Genomic DNA, 12,382 nt, shown 5'->3' on the forward strand with positions numbered 1-12,382 from the left:
AGTGGTAGTTTATGAACTTGTCATTTTTACCCCAACTACATATCCTTAAAGTCTTACATTAGTCAGAGAAAGTAAATATCTTGCCTACCTTATGTATTAAATAAATATTTGTTTTGTAAATAATGTCTCAGCACCTCTCTCTTTTCATGTTTCATTGGGATAATATGGACTCATTTGGACCATGTACTGTCACCCACATATGGTAGAGCACTGTTGAAAAGTAGTGGAAGATAAGTGTGCAACTTTTCAAAGCATTTATTCAAAGGTTGCATTCAGGGCCGGCCCTGTGGCTTAGCGGTTAAGTGCTCGCGCTCCGCTGCTGGCGGCCTGGGTTCGGATCCCGGGCGCGCACTGACGCGCCGCTTCTCCGGCCATGCTGAGGCCGCGTCCCACGTGCAGCAACTGGAAGGATGTGCAGCTATGACGTACAACTATCTACTGGGGCTTTGGGGGAAAATAAATAAATAAATAAAATCTTTAAAAAAAAAAAAAGGTTGCATTCAGAAATAGAACCTTACTAGTTCAAGAAAACTTAAAAAGCCTCAGAGTCATTTCTCTTGGACACTTGTGGAGAATCTATGGTGGTTTGAAAATAACTCCAGATCCCAGTAATCTGGAGCCATTCACTGAGGTGCATAGTAGAATGCATTATTGACTCCAATTCTTCACGCTTCCCTAAATCCACTCATGTTCCCATTATCTATTGCTGCATAATGAATCACCCTTAAACTTGGTGACTTACAACAATAACCATTTAATTATTATATTATGGTTTGGGGGTTGCCTAGAGTTTAGCTAGGCCGTCCTCTCTCAGGTCGTTTTATGCATTTGCAGTCAAATAGTGGCTAGGGAAAGAGTCATCTCAAAACTCCTGACCCATATCTGTTGGTTGATGCTGGCTTCCAGCTAGGATCTCAGCTGGGGCTATCAGCCAGAACACCTACATATGGACTCTCCATGCTGCCTGGACTGCCTCACACCATGGTGGCTAGGTTCTAAGAGGAAACATCTCAAGAGAAGCCAGGCAGAAGCTATATTGCTGCTGCATTTTTTTCTTTTTTTAGTAGAAGAGTAAATTTTATTGACTGATGAAAAACTAAAGTGATAGAAAGTACGTGTAGCAAACAATGATCATTGAGTTCTGTTGGAATTCAATTTTTCTTCTTTTCACTTTAAGCCAAAAGAACATAAAATTATAGACTGTTAGTGAGCTAGTCATTTTTAGTTTCTGCAACAAAAACTCCATAGTTTAGCAGACTGGATATATATATATAGATAGATTATATATATATGTATATATATAGATGGATTATATATATATATTCCAGTATTCCAAAAAATATATATATATTTGCAAAACTCTGCAAGTTCTAATTTTTGTGTTGATCGCAAAGACCAATGTCATCACCTACACTGGAGTTTCTTTCCCCTTTTCTGCCACCCTGGTATTTTGCTAATGCTGCTTGTAATGCTTTCACTTTAGATTTTTCTTGTTCTAATGCAGAATGAGGTGGTCATCTGTAGAGTTAGCTCATTCTTGATACTTTGTGATTCTCCACTTGTAGCAGTGTTTCTGCTTTATCTTTTACTCCACGTTCTGAAGCATTTTCAGTAACTGGGCACTTCTTGCCTTTACTTCTTTATACTTCACCTCCCATTGAGTGATAACGTTTTTCACCTTCTAGATTTCAGCATCTTTTGAGCTCCAACTTCAGCAACTTTCAAGCTTCCACTTCCTATTCTTCCACGTCTCAGAACCACTTCCTGGCTGTGTTCATGAACTGTCTGTTCCATTTTATCCTAGAAATTGTTCTCTTTTATTCACTAATAAAAAATTTATGAACATCATCTTCCAGTGCATTAAACAATCCTCCATAATGTGATAAGTCTTAGGAGAACTCAATTCCTCAATCTTATTACTAAGGTGATCTTGCTACATTCTGAATGTTTGTGTCCCTCCAAAATTTATATGTTGAAATTCTAACCCCAAAGGTGATGGAATAGGTGGGGCCTGTTGGAGGTGATTAGATTCTGAGGATAGAGCCCTCATGAATGGGATTAGTGCTGTTATGAAAGAGATCCCACAGAGCTCCCTAGCCATTCCTGAGGTTACGATGAGAAGTCTGCCACCTGGAAGAGGGCCCTCACTCAACCATGCTGGCACTCCAGGTTCAGATTTCCAGCCTCCAGAACTGTGAGCGATAAATTGCTGTTTATAAGCCACCAAGTCTGTGGGGTTTGTTTTTTGTGTGTGAGGAAGATGGGCCACAGATTGGCCCTGAGCTAACATCTGTGGCCCATCTTTCTCTATTTTGTATATGGGATACCACCAGAGCAGGGCTTGACGAATGGTGCATATGTCCGGGTCCAGGATCCAAACCCGCGATCCCCAGGCTGTGGAAGCAGAGCACGCGAACTTAAAATAACTTATGTTGTTATAGCCACCCAAACCAACCAAGACAGGTCTTCAGATTAAAAATCTTTTAGTGACACTGTGAGAGGTTTATCTTTTCCCTGAAGATTCTTTTATCTTTTTATTTTTTTGTGTGAGGGAGATCAACCCTGAGCTAACATCCATGCTAATCCTCCTCTTTTTGCTGAGGAAGACCGGCTCTGAGCTAACAGCTATTGCCAATCCTCCTCCTTTTTTTCCCCCAAAGCCCCAGTAGATAGCTGTATGTCATAGTTGCACATCCTTCTAGTTGCTGTATGTGGGACGTGGCCTCAGCATGGCCGGAGAAGCGGTGCCATTGTAGAGATATTTCTTTTAAAATACTTCTATCAAGAGTAAGTCTTCATTCATGAATGAAAGCCAGATTTCACCCATAGGCTCTTACCTGATGTTCCAAAATGTATTCGCACAAAGTACATAGAGAAAGATACAGGGCTGGGTAAGACCTAACTCTAGCAGAGTAGCTGCTTCAAAACCTGTCTCTCGATGGCTCCGCAGCCGTGGTGGCAGCATCGCCACCAGCCCGGACCGGTGGGGTCTTCTGGGCGCAGCCACAGCCCAGGCGCCCGGGTTTGGGGTCTGGCGCAAGTCCCTCAGGCGAAACTCCCAACTGCGGCCCCGGGAGCGGTGGATGGGCCACACCACTTCAGGGGCTCTGGAGCGGGTGCCTGCTTATGTTGCCTTTTATGACGTAGCCTTGGAAGTCCTGTACTGTCACTTCCAACCACAGGCTCAACTAGATTCAAGAAGACGGACCACTGACTTTGTCACCCCCTCCAAGTCATACTGAAAGAACATGCGAGATGGAGAGATTTTGTTGCTACCATTTGGAAAAAACAATCAGTCATAACACTCTTGCCAAGAGTGCATTGTGTGCAAGATACCGTTTTCCCTGCCCTTGATTTTGGATTTGGCCACATGACTTGATCTGGCCAATGTGTCAGTTTTGAGCCTAGGCCTAAAGAGATTTTGTGTATTTCCACTTTCTCTCTTGCATCTGGGCCGCTGCCACGAGAAGTATATGCCTTGGCTCCCCAACTGTTTCAGGACAAAGGGAGCTGCCTCAGTCAAGTCACCTCAGCCTAGAAAAGCTGGCCCCTGCCAACCTGCAGATATATGAGTGGCTATAAATGCTTGTGGTTTTAAACCAGATTTTAGGGGTGATTTGTTACGCAGAAATGGCAGACTCACATAGGGAGGTAAAATCTTCTGGAACTGGGAAGTGGGGAAATGGGAACTCATACATTCATACACTGGTGGGAGTGCAAATCTGTGCAACCACATTGGAAAGAAATTTGTCATTACCTAATAAAATTTTAACTGTTTGTACTCTAAAAATATTCTATTTGTAAGAGCATAAAATGGAAAAAATATATATATTCTGATATCAGAATGAACACAACTGAAATGTATTAAGAAGATGGAATATTATATTGAAGCTAAAACAAATAAACTATGGGTTTTCAATTATTGCTCAACCATCAGACATTTATAAGTACTTGAAATATGCAATGATCTGTGTTAAGTACTTGGGGAGATTATAAATGACAATGATACCATTAAGTTGCTTGTAGTACAACAGCTGATATAAAACAAGAATATGCAGGGATAACTGTATCTAACGTAATGTGTGGAAAATGTCACTAGACTATGGTAGTAGGTGATAGACTGAGAGTTCTGGGAAGGAAACCTCACTCTGCCTGCAAGAACTATAACATTGTAACTCCTGGGGACTCTGCAGAGAGCAAAAATGGAATCTGTGAAAAAAGCTTTATTGCCTCTCCTTGTCATGTTTCCTGCTGATATTAGGTCCAAAGTGATAATAATCAGTAAAGATTATTCTGCACAATTAGGGTATTATGGCTAACTGGGCTCAATCAAAAGAAAAATAAGTCCACCATCAAAAAGAGAAGTGACAAAGTGGCAAGTTAAACACCCAGTCCCCTCAAGATCCAGTTTGAAGGAAAGTGCATTGTTAATTTTTAGACAGAATGGAACCACACACCCAAATGCTTAGAAAAACACAGTTTTTTCAAATATTGAGAGCTGATGAGCACAGTGAAAAACAATTCCAAACATGACAGTTGTTTTTTAAAATAGCCTAAGTTTTTACGTTTGTCTGAAGAAAAATCCTTTTTAAAAGTGAGCCACTTCACCTCTTTTTTAATAAGTGAATTGGAAAAGAGCTATTCAACAACTAAAAAAAAGCAAAAATCATTCCTTATATGGTTGGTGCCAAAAGTGATAAGATGCACACTTAAACAAAAAGAAAAAAACGCAAATCACCTTAATTACATAAACCTTGGTACCAGTTTAACTACAGTTTTATAGGCTGTTTACCTTTCCTTTTTCTATCTCTTGTCTATCAGTGGATCTATATTTATGCAATCATTATGTTGATCAAGCAATACTCAAGGAGGGTAAACAGAAAATGGCTTCATTTTTGTCTCATTGTCACTTTAAATATGCTCAGTAGAGCTAGATCTTCCCTGATCCTGCTGAAAATTTAGAGATCATGATTTTTTTTGATCAGTCCTACCTACTACAAATGGTTTCAGCTCAGTAATATAAATATCCAGTCTTCATGGCAGAGTGAAAATTAAGACATTTTCTTTCAATCTGTTTGCAGTTTATGGCAAATTGTATTTTCCAAAAATGGCTGCAACAATATTTTTAGTCCCACATGGTCTTCCAGAACCTTGCCACTTTCTCATCAGGAATTCAAGTCCATGACCTTCTGCTCGAATCTGGATGGGCCTTTTAAACTGTGAATATAGTGGAAATGATGCCATGTGATTCTGAGCTAGGCATAAGAGGTGATACAGCTTCCATTGGGATTTTTCTTGGGACTCTTGCCTTTAGAACCTTGAGCTACAATGTAAGATGACTGAGGCTACTGTGCTGTTAAGAAGCCCAAATTGGCCCACACGGAACAACCACATGGAGAAATATTGAGATTACATGAAATAAGAGAGATGTCCAGCCAGCTCCCAGTTGCTCCTGGAACTCGACACTGTTCCAGGTTCAGCAAACATGAAAAACCTTCACCAGAACTGTCCAGCCAGGCTGTTCCTGATTCCTGACCCAGAGAAACCGTGAAAGATAATAAATGACAGCTGTTGTTTGAAACCATTAAACTTGAGAGACTGAATATACAAACAGACAATGCCAGATCATATATGACAATAGAACTTTCACCCACAAACTCTGCAGCAACCAACTGGTTTCCAACCAGGAAACCAAACTACAATATCGGCAGCAATCAGCCCAGAACAGTCAGGACTTGGTGAATGACCACCAGCTTCCCTATTTTTTGCCTCTCCTTCCAACTCAGGACCTACCAACGCCAAATACGATCCCCAAATCGATCACATAAAACGCATCGCTTCTAGTTAGCCCACCTCCAGCTTCTCTGTGCCAATAACCTCCCCTCTGAGCACACCTGAAGCTTCCCCTTTTTTCACAATGAAGCTGTCCCACTCCTCTGCTTGCCTTTGCGTCTCTGCCAAATACAAGCGATGGTGGCTGCAATTCCAGTAATTGGAAACAACCTAACGATAACAAGTTAAGACATTAATTACATAAGCGGCATGTAGAATTTACAAAATATTGTGGAAGAACACTTACTGTTCAATATATATTTGATTTTAAAAGCAGGTTAAGGGGCCAGCCCCGTGCCTTGGCGGTTAAGTGCGCGCGCTCTGCTGCTGGTGGCCTGCGGTTCGGATCCCGGGCGCGCACTGATGCACCGCGTCTCCGGTCATGCTGAGGCGGCCTCCCACGTGCAGCAACTAGAAGGATGTGCAGCTATGACATATAACTATCTACTGGGGCTTTGGGGGGAAAAATAAATAGATAAAAATTAAAAACAAAAGCAGGTTAAGAAGACAAATGTTTATATGAAAGGATGTAAGTTTAAATATAGCTATGTCTGAATGGAGAAATGACAAGTATTTTCTATTTCTGAGTGTAGAAGGCAGGTGTGTGTTTTGGGTTTGCGTGTCGGGCCAACGCAAGCGGGATGCTCCCAGGTGAAATTCTGAGCTCACCTGAGCTGGCCTCGCCACGCCCCCGCCGCGCCTTGGGGAGGGGCTTCGAGCGTGCCCCCGCCCCGTGCAGGGGCTTCTGGGAGATGTAGTCCAGCCGACAGGCCCCGGCGCCTTTTTGCGCCAGGGCTCCAGCGGCTAGGCATTGCTGGTCCGCGGCGCGGGTGGACCGGGCTTTTTCCATGGGACAGTGGCCGGTGAAGGCCCCGTGGCGGCCTCCGTGCCCAAGACCTCCTGGAGGACGCTTGGAGAGGTGAGTCCCCAAATCTTCCAGGCCGAGGACGGCGGTAATAGCCGGGGGTCTGCGGTCGTGCGAAGGGGGAACGGGGAAAACCGAACGTTCAGGTGTCGCGGGGTCTGGGAGGCGACGCAGGGGCCGTCTTGGTTTTATTGAGTGGGGGTGGATGGCTGCGACTGTGTGTCCCCAGGTTGGTAGGCCGCCAGGCATCCCTGGGTTGGGAGGCAGCAGCCAGGGGTCCTTGGATTTAGGGGGCAGCTCACGCCGGCATTTTGGTTTAGGGGGGCAGCTGGGGCCTTGCAACCCCAGGTTGCTGGGGTGAGGACAAGTGAGGCAGGTTCAAGGGTAGCGTCTGGGGCTGTATGTTCTCAGGTGTTTGTGGGGGCGGCTAGATCCGTGCATTCTGAGGTTTAGGAAATGGGGGGGGTTAGGAACTGGGTGCCCCTGGGTTTGGGATGTGGTGGGGGTCGTGAGTGTTGATCTTGAGAGTGGTAACGTGTTCTGGCATCCCTGGGTTTGGTGGTGTGGCTTGGACTTTGAGGAGGTGGGCCAGAGTCTTGTATGTATCCCCACTTTTGTTGTAGATGCTCCTGTGAGACCACCTTCATCTCTGACTTAGAGGGTTTTTCTGTAAGTGGGTCAAGGAGGGTGTTATCAGAGTGATGGGCAGAGTGTCCTGGACGCCAGGGTGCACTATGCCTCCACCAGGCCGTTTATGGATTGCCAAAGGACTCCCCTCGCTTTGCATTGAGAAACCTCAGAGCTCAAAGAGGTCAGCAGCTTCTCTAAGCTCCACGGCTGTGGAGTTAAATGACCTTCCCCTGGGGACTTGTCTATGGGGTGGCAAAGCCAGGAATATCACACCTATAATCCCCTCCACAGATAGCTGCAGAAGAGGATTCTCCACACTTTTGGCCAGAAAGGCTGTACAGGGGTTGTTTTCCCCTTGTTGTCCCAGTGGAAGTTATAGTCCCAGGTGTTGAAGATGGAGGTGGCCCAGTTGCGAATTTGGTATCAGAGATGACCCCTGAGTCACAGGCCTGGCTGAATCTCTGCAAAGCCCCTCTGAGTGCAGAGGTTGTGGGATGCACATGCTCTACATTGTCTCTGGTCCTGCAGGCGGAGGTTGGCTCCTGACTCTTATTTTCCTTTTTAGGTAAGAGTGGATCTGCAGAGACTGGGTATGAGGATTTCTGGCATGTGACTCAGTCCTCATTGCTCCTGGCTCCCAATTCTGCCCTCTTTGGAATCTGCTGGCCCTGAGAGATCTATGAAAAGAGGAGAAAATGGCTCCCCGGTTCCTGGCAGCAAGACCCCCAGTGAGTGGGATTTACTCTTTCATGCAGTAATTCCTCTCCCCAGTTGGATGACGTGTTTGTTCACTGCCTTGCGGAGCCCACCAGGGATCTAAGGCAAACGTGAATCATGGCACAGCTCTGGGAAACTCTAGAGGAAAGCCCACTCTCCCTCCTCAGTTCTTCGTCACCACCACCCCTACTACCAAATCAGAGCCCTTGGCACACCTTAACCTTTGCCCCTGCTTTCCATTAATTTAGTCCACAGTGGTTCAGCCTCTCTTCCGCATGCCCCAGTCTGTGCTCTATACGTTGGGAAGTGCTGTCTTTTCTTGAGGGCTTGTAGGTCTTGTTTAGATTTGTTTTGTTTTTTCCTTACTGAAATGGATTTTAAAATTTAAATAGTATCAAATTTACAGAAGAATTGCAAGAATAATACAAAGAACACCCATATACCTTTCACTCACATTCATCAATTGCCAACTTTTTGCCTGAGTTACTTTATCATTCCATCTCTATATGTATATTTATCATTTTCTGAATCATTTGAGAATAAGTTGCAGATATGTCTTTTACTCCTAATTACTTCAGCATGCATGTCCTAAAAACAAGGACATTCCCTTAAATAACCATAGTAGATAATTCAGGAAATTTAACATTGATACAATACTATTGTCTAATCTCCAACCCGTAATCAGAATTTGCCAATTGTCCTAATAAGTTCTTTATGGCTTTTTTTCCTTTGTTACCTCTCTTTAGTCTTCTTTAATCTGGAACACTTTCTTAATGTGTCTCTGTCTTTATTGATCTTGACATTTTTGAAGAGTACAGGCCAGTTATTTTGTAGAATGTTCCTCAATTTGGATTTGTCTGAGGGTTCCTCATGATTAGATTAAGGTTATCCATTTTTGGCAGGAATAACACAGAAGTCATGTGTTCTAAATGTATCATATCAGATGGCACATAATATTAATTTGTTTCATTACTGGTGGTACTAATTTTAATCACTTAATTAACATAAGGTCTACCAGGTTTCTCCACTGTAAAGTTTCCATTTGGCGGTTGGAGAGGAAGGGAGCAGATCTCTTAAGCCAGCTGCCACTGTCATGTGGACAGCATATCAAAGTGGGGACAGAGAGAGAGTAGAATCTAACGTAGAAGGCTGCCATAGTGGTCCAAGTAAGAGTAGATGGTGTCCTGGAGCAGCGTGGCAGTGGAGATGGAATGAAACCAAAATGTTCAAGAGCTATTTAGAAAGTAAAATCAGTGGGATTAGGTGATTAATTGAGGGAGGTGTCAACTCCTAGATTTCTGGGTTTTGCAACTAGATGAATGGTGGTGTGATTTTCTGAGATAGGAAATAGAGGGTCACCAGATTTTGGAAAGTATGTGTGAAAATGGGGTATCAGTTAGGAATTGTGTCCATCAGGATCCCAGAAGGAAACAGATAACACACTCAAGTGATGACTGAGGAGGCTTTCTTTAAGAGATTATTTATAAGGGTTTCAGAGACCATTGTGGGATGGTTTCAGCATCCCTGAATAAGCAGCAGACTGGAGCCCTTACCACCATAGGCTGAAATGGCCAGAAAAGGGAGCAGTTCTTAGAACCTGGTTTCTTCTTTGATCCTTTGGTTATTTAGGAGTACATTGTTTAATTTCCACATATTTGTGTTTCCTAAATTTTTCCCTGTTATTGATTTTTTAAAATTTTTATTTATTTTATTTTAATTTTTGTTTATTGCAGTAACATTGGTTCATAACATTGTATAAATTACAGGTGTACATATTATACTTCTATTTCTGCGTAGATTACATCATGTTCACCACTCAAATACCAATTACAACCCATCACCACACACATGTGCTGAATTATCCCTTTCGCCCTCCTACCTCCCCCCTTCCCGTCTAGTAACCACCAATCCAATCTCTGTCTCTATGTGTGTGTTTGTTGTTGTTATTATCTACTACTTAATGAAGGAAATCATACGGTATTTGACCTTCTCCCTCTGACTTATTTCGCTTTGCATAATACCCTCAATGTCCATCCATGTTGTCACAAATGGCTGGATTTCATCGTTTATTACGGCTGAGTAGTATTCCATTGTGTATACATACCACATCATCTTTATCCATTTGTCCCTTGATGGGCACTTAGGTTGCTTCCAAGTCTTGGCTATTGTGAATAACGCTGCCATGAACACAGGGGTGCATGTATCTTTATGCATTGGTGTTTTCAAGTTCTTTGGATAGATACCCAGCAGTGGAATAGCTGGATCATATGGTAGTTCTATCCTTGATTTTTTGAGGAATCTCCATACTGTTTTCCATGGTGGCTGCACCAGTTTGCATTCCCACCAGCAGTGTATGAGAGTTCCCTTCTCTCCACATCCTCTCCAACACATGTTGTTTCCTGTCTTGTTAATTATAGCCATTCTGACGGGCATGAGGTGATATCTCATCGTAGTTTTGATTTGCATTTCCCTGATAGTTAATGATTTTGAACATCTTTTCATGTGTCTGTTGGCCATCTGTATATCTTCTTTGGAGAAATGTCTGTTCAGGTCTTTTGCCCATTTTTTAATTCGGTTGGTAGTTTTTTTGTTGTTGAGATGCATCAGTTCTTTATATATTTTGGAGATTAAGCCCTTATCAGAAGTATGGTTTGCAAATATCTTCTCCCAATTGTTAGGTTGTCTTTTCATCTTGTTGATGGTTTCCTTTACTGTGCAGAAGATTTTTAGTTTGATGTAGTCCTATTTGTTTATTTTTTGTATTGTTTCTCTTGCCCAGTCAGACATGGTGCTTGAAAATATGTTGCTAAGACCGATGTCGAAGAGCATACTGCCTATGTTTTCTTCCAGAAGTTTCATAGTTTCAGGTCTTACATTCAAGTCTTTAACCCATTTTGATCCCTGTTATTGATTTCTAATTTCATTCCATGGTGTTCAAAGAACATAAACTTTGTACTATTTCTATAATTTTAAATTTATTGAGATTTGTTTTATGGCCCAGCATGTGGTCTATCCTGGAGAATATTCCATGTGATTGAAAATTCCAGTATACTTGAAAAGAATGTATATTCTGTTGTTCTTGGGTGGAGTGTTCTATACATGTCTGTTAGGTCTAGTTGGTTTATAGTTTTGTTCAAGTCTTCTATGTCCTTGTTGATCTTCTATATAGTTGTTCTGTCTATTATTGAAAGTGAGGTATCAAAGTCTCCAAATATTATTATTGAATTATCTATTTCTCCCTTCATTTCTGTCCATTTTTGTTTCATGTATTGTAGTGCCCTGTTACTAGATGCATATATGTTTATAATTGTTATATATTCCTCATGGATCAACCATTTTATTGTTATAAAATGTCCCTCTTTATCTCTAGTAACATTTTTTGTCATAGTATCTTTTGTCTGATATTAGTATAGCCACTCTAGCTTGCTGTGATTGCTGTTTGCATGCTTTTCCGTCTTTTTACTTATAATCAGTTTGTATCTTTGAATCTAAACTATGTCTCCTATAGACAGCAAGTAGTGGATCATGTTTGTTTTTTTAATCTAGTCGGACAATCTGCCTTTAGATTGGATTTTTTAATCCATGCACATTTAATGTTATTATTGATATAGTTGGATTTACACCTGCCATTTTACTTATGTTTTCTATATGTCTCATGTCTTTTAGTTCCTCTATTCCTCCTTCAGTTTTCTTTTGCATTAAGTGGATATTTTCTAAGGTACCATTTTAATTTCTTTCTTTATTTTTTCACTGTATTATTTGAGTTTTTTTTTTTGCCAGCTCTGAGGCTTACAATATACATCTTAACTTATCCAAATTAGCTTTCAATTTATACTAGCTTAATCCTAGTGATATATATAAACCTTACTCCTTAATAGCCCTATTTCCTTTTCTCCCTTTTTGTCCTATTATTGTTATGCATGTTACATCTATTAATGTTAAAACCCATCTGTAATAATTTACCATCTGTAAGAATTTACTTTACCATCTGTAATAATTTCCTAAGTCCAATACAGCTTTGCTCCTACTCACATTGTTTGTGCTGTTATTGGCACAAAATGCATACATGTTACATTTCTATATGTTGTAGGGCCAACAATTCATTATATGCATATTATTTAATATGATTGCTTTTTAAATTAGTTAAGACAGGAAAGGAGAAAAATATGCTTTTAAACTGTTTTCTTTATAATTCCATAATTACCTTTACCAGGGCTCTTTGTTTTTTGGCATGGATTTGAATTACCATCTGAGGTCACTTGCTTTCAGCATGAAGAACTTCCCGTGGTATTTCTTGTAAGGCAGGTTTGCTAGCAACAAACTCTCTCAGTTTTTATA

At 41.6% G+C, this 12,382-nt stretch overlaps 1 protein-coding gene and 1 pseudogene across 1 annotated transcript in view; one reads left to right on the plus strand and one right to left on the minus strand.

The window, feature by feature from the left end:
* LOC131396770 (zinc finger protein 383-like) overlaps nt 1–12,382 on the plus strand; it is a 65,261-nt gene that overhangs the window by 37,617 nt on the left and 15,262 nt on the right. The window lies entirely within an intron of this gene.
* On the minus strand, nt 1,371–6,644 carry LOC131397925 (G kinase-anchoring protein 1-like; annotated as a pseudogene).

The sequence above is a fragment of the Diceros bicornis genome, chromosome 34, assembly GCF_020826845.1.
Source record: "Diceros bicornis minor isolate mBicDic1 chromosome 34, mDicBic1.mat.cur, whole genome shotgun sequence".
NCBI lineage: Eukaryota > Metazoa > Chordata > Mammalia > Perissodactyla > Rhinocerotidae > Diceros > Diceros bicornis.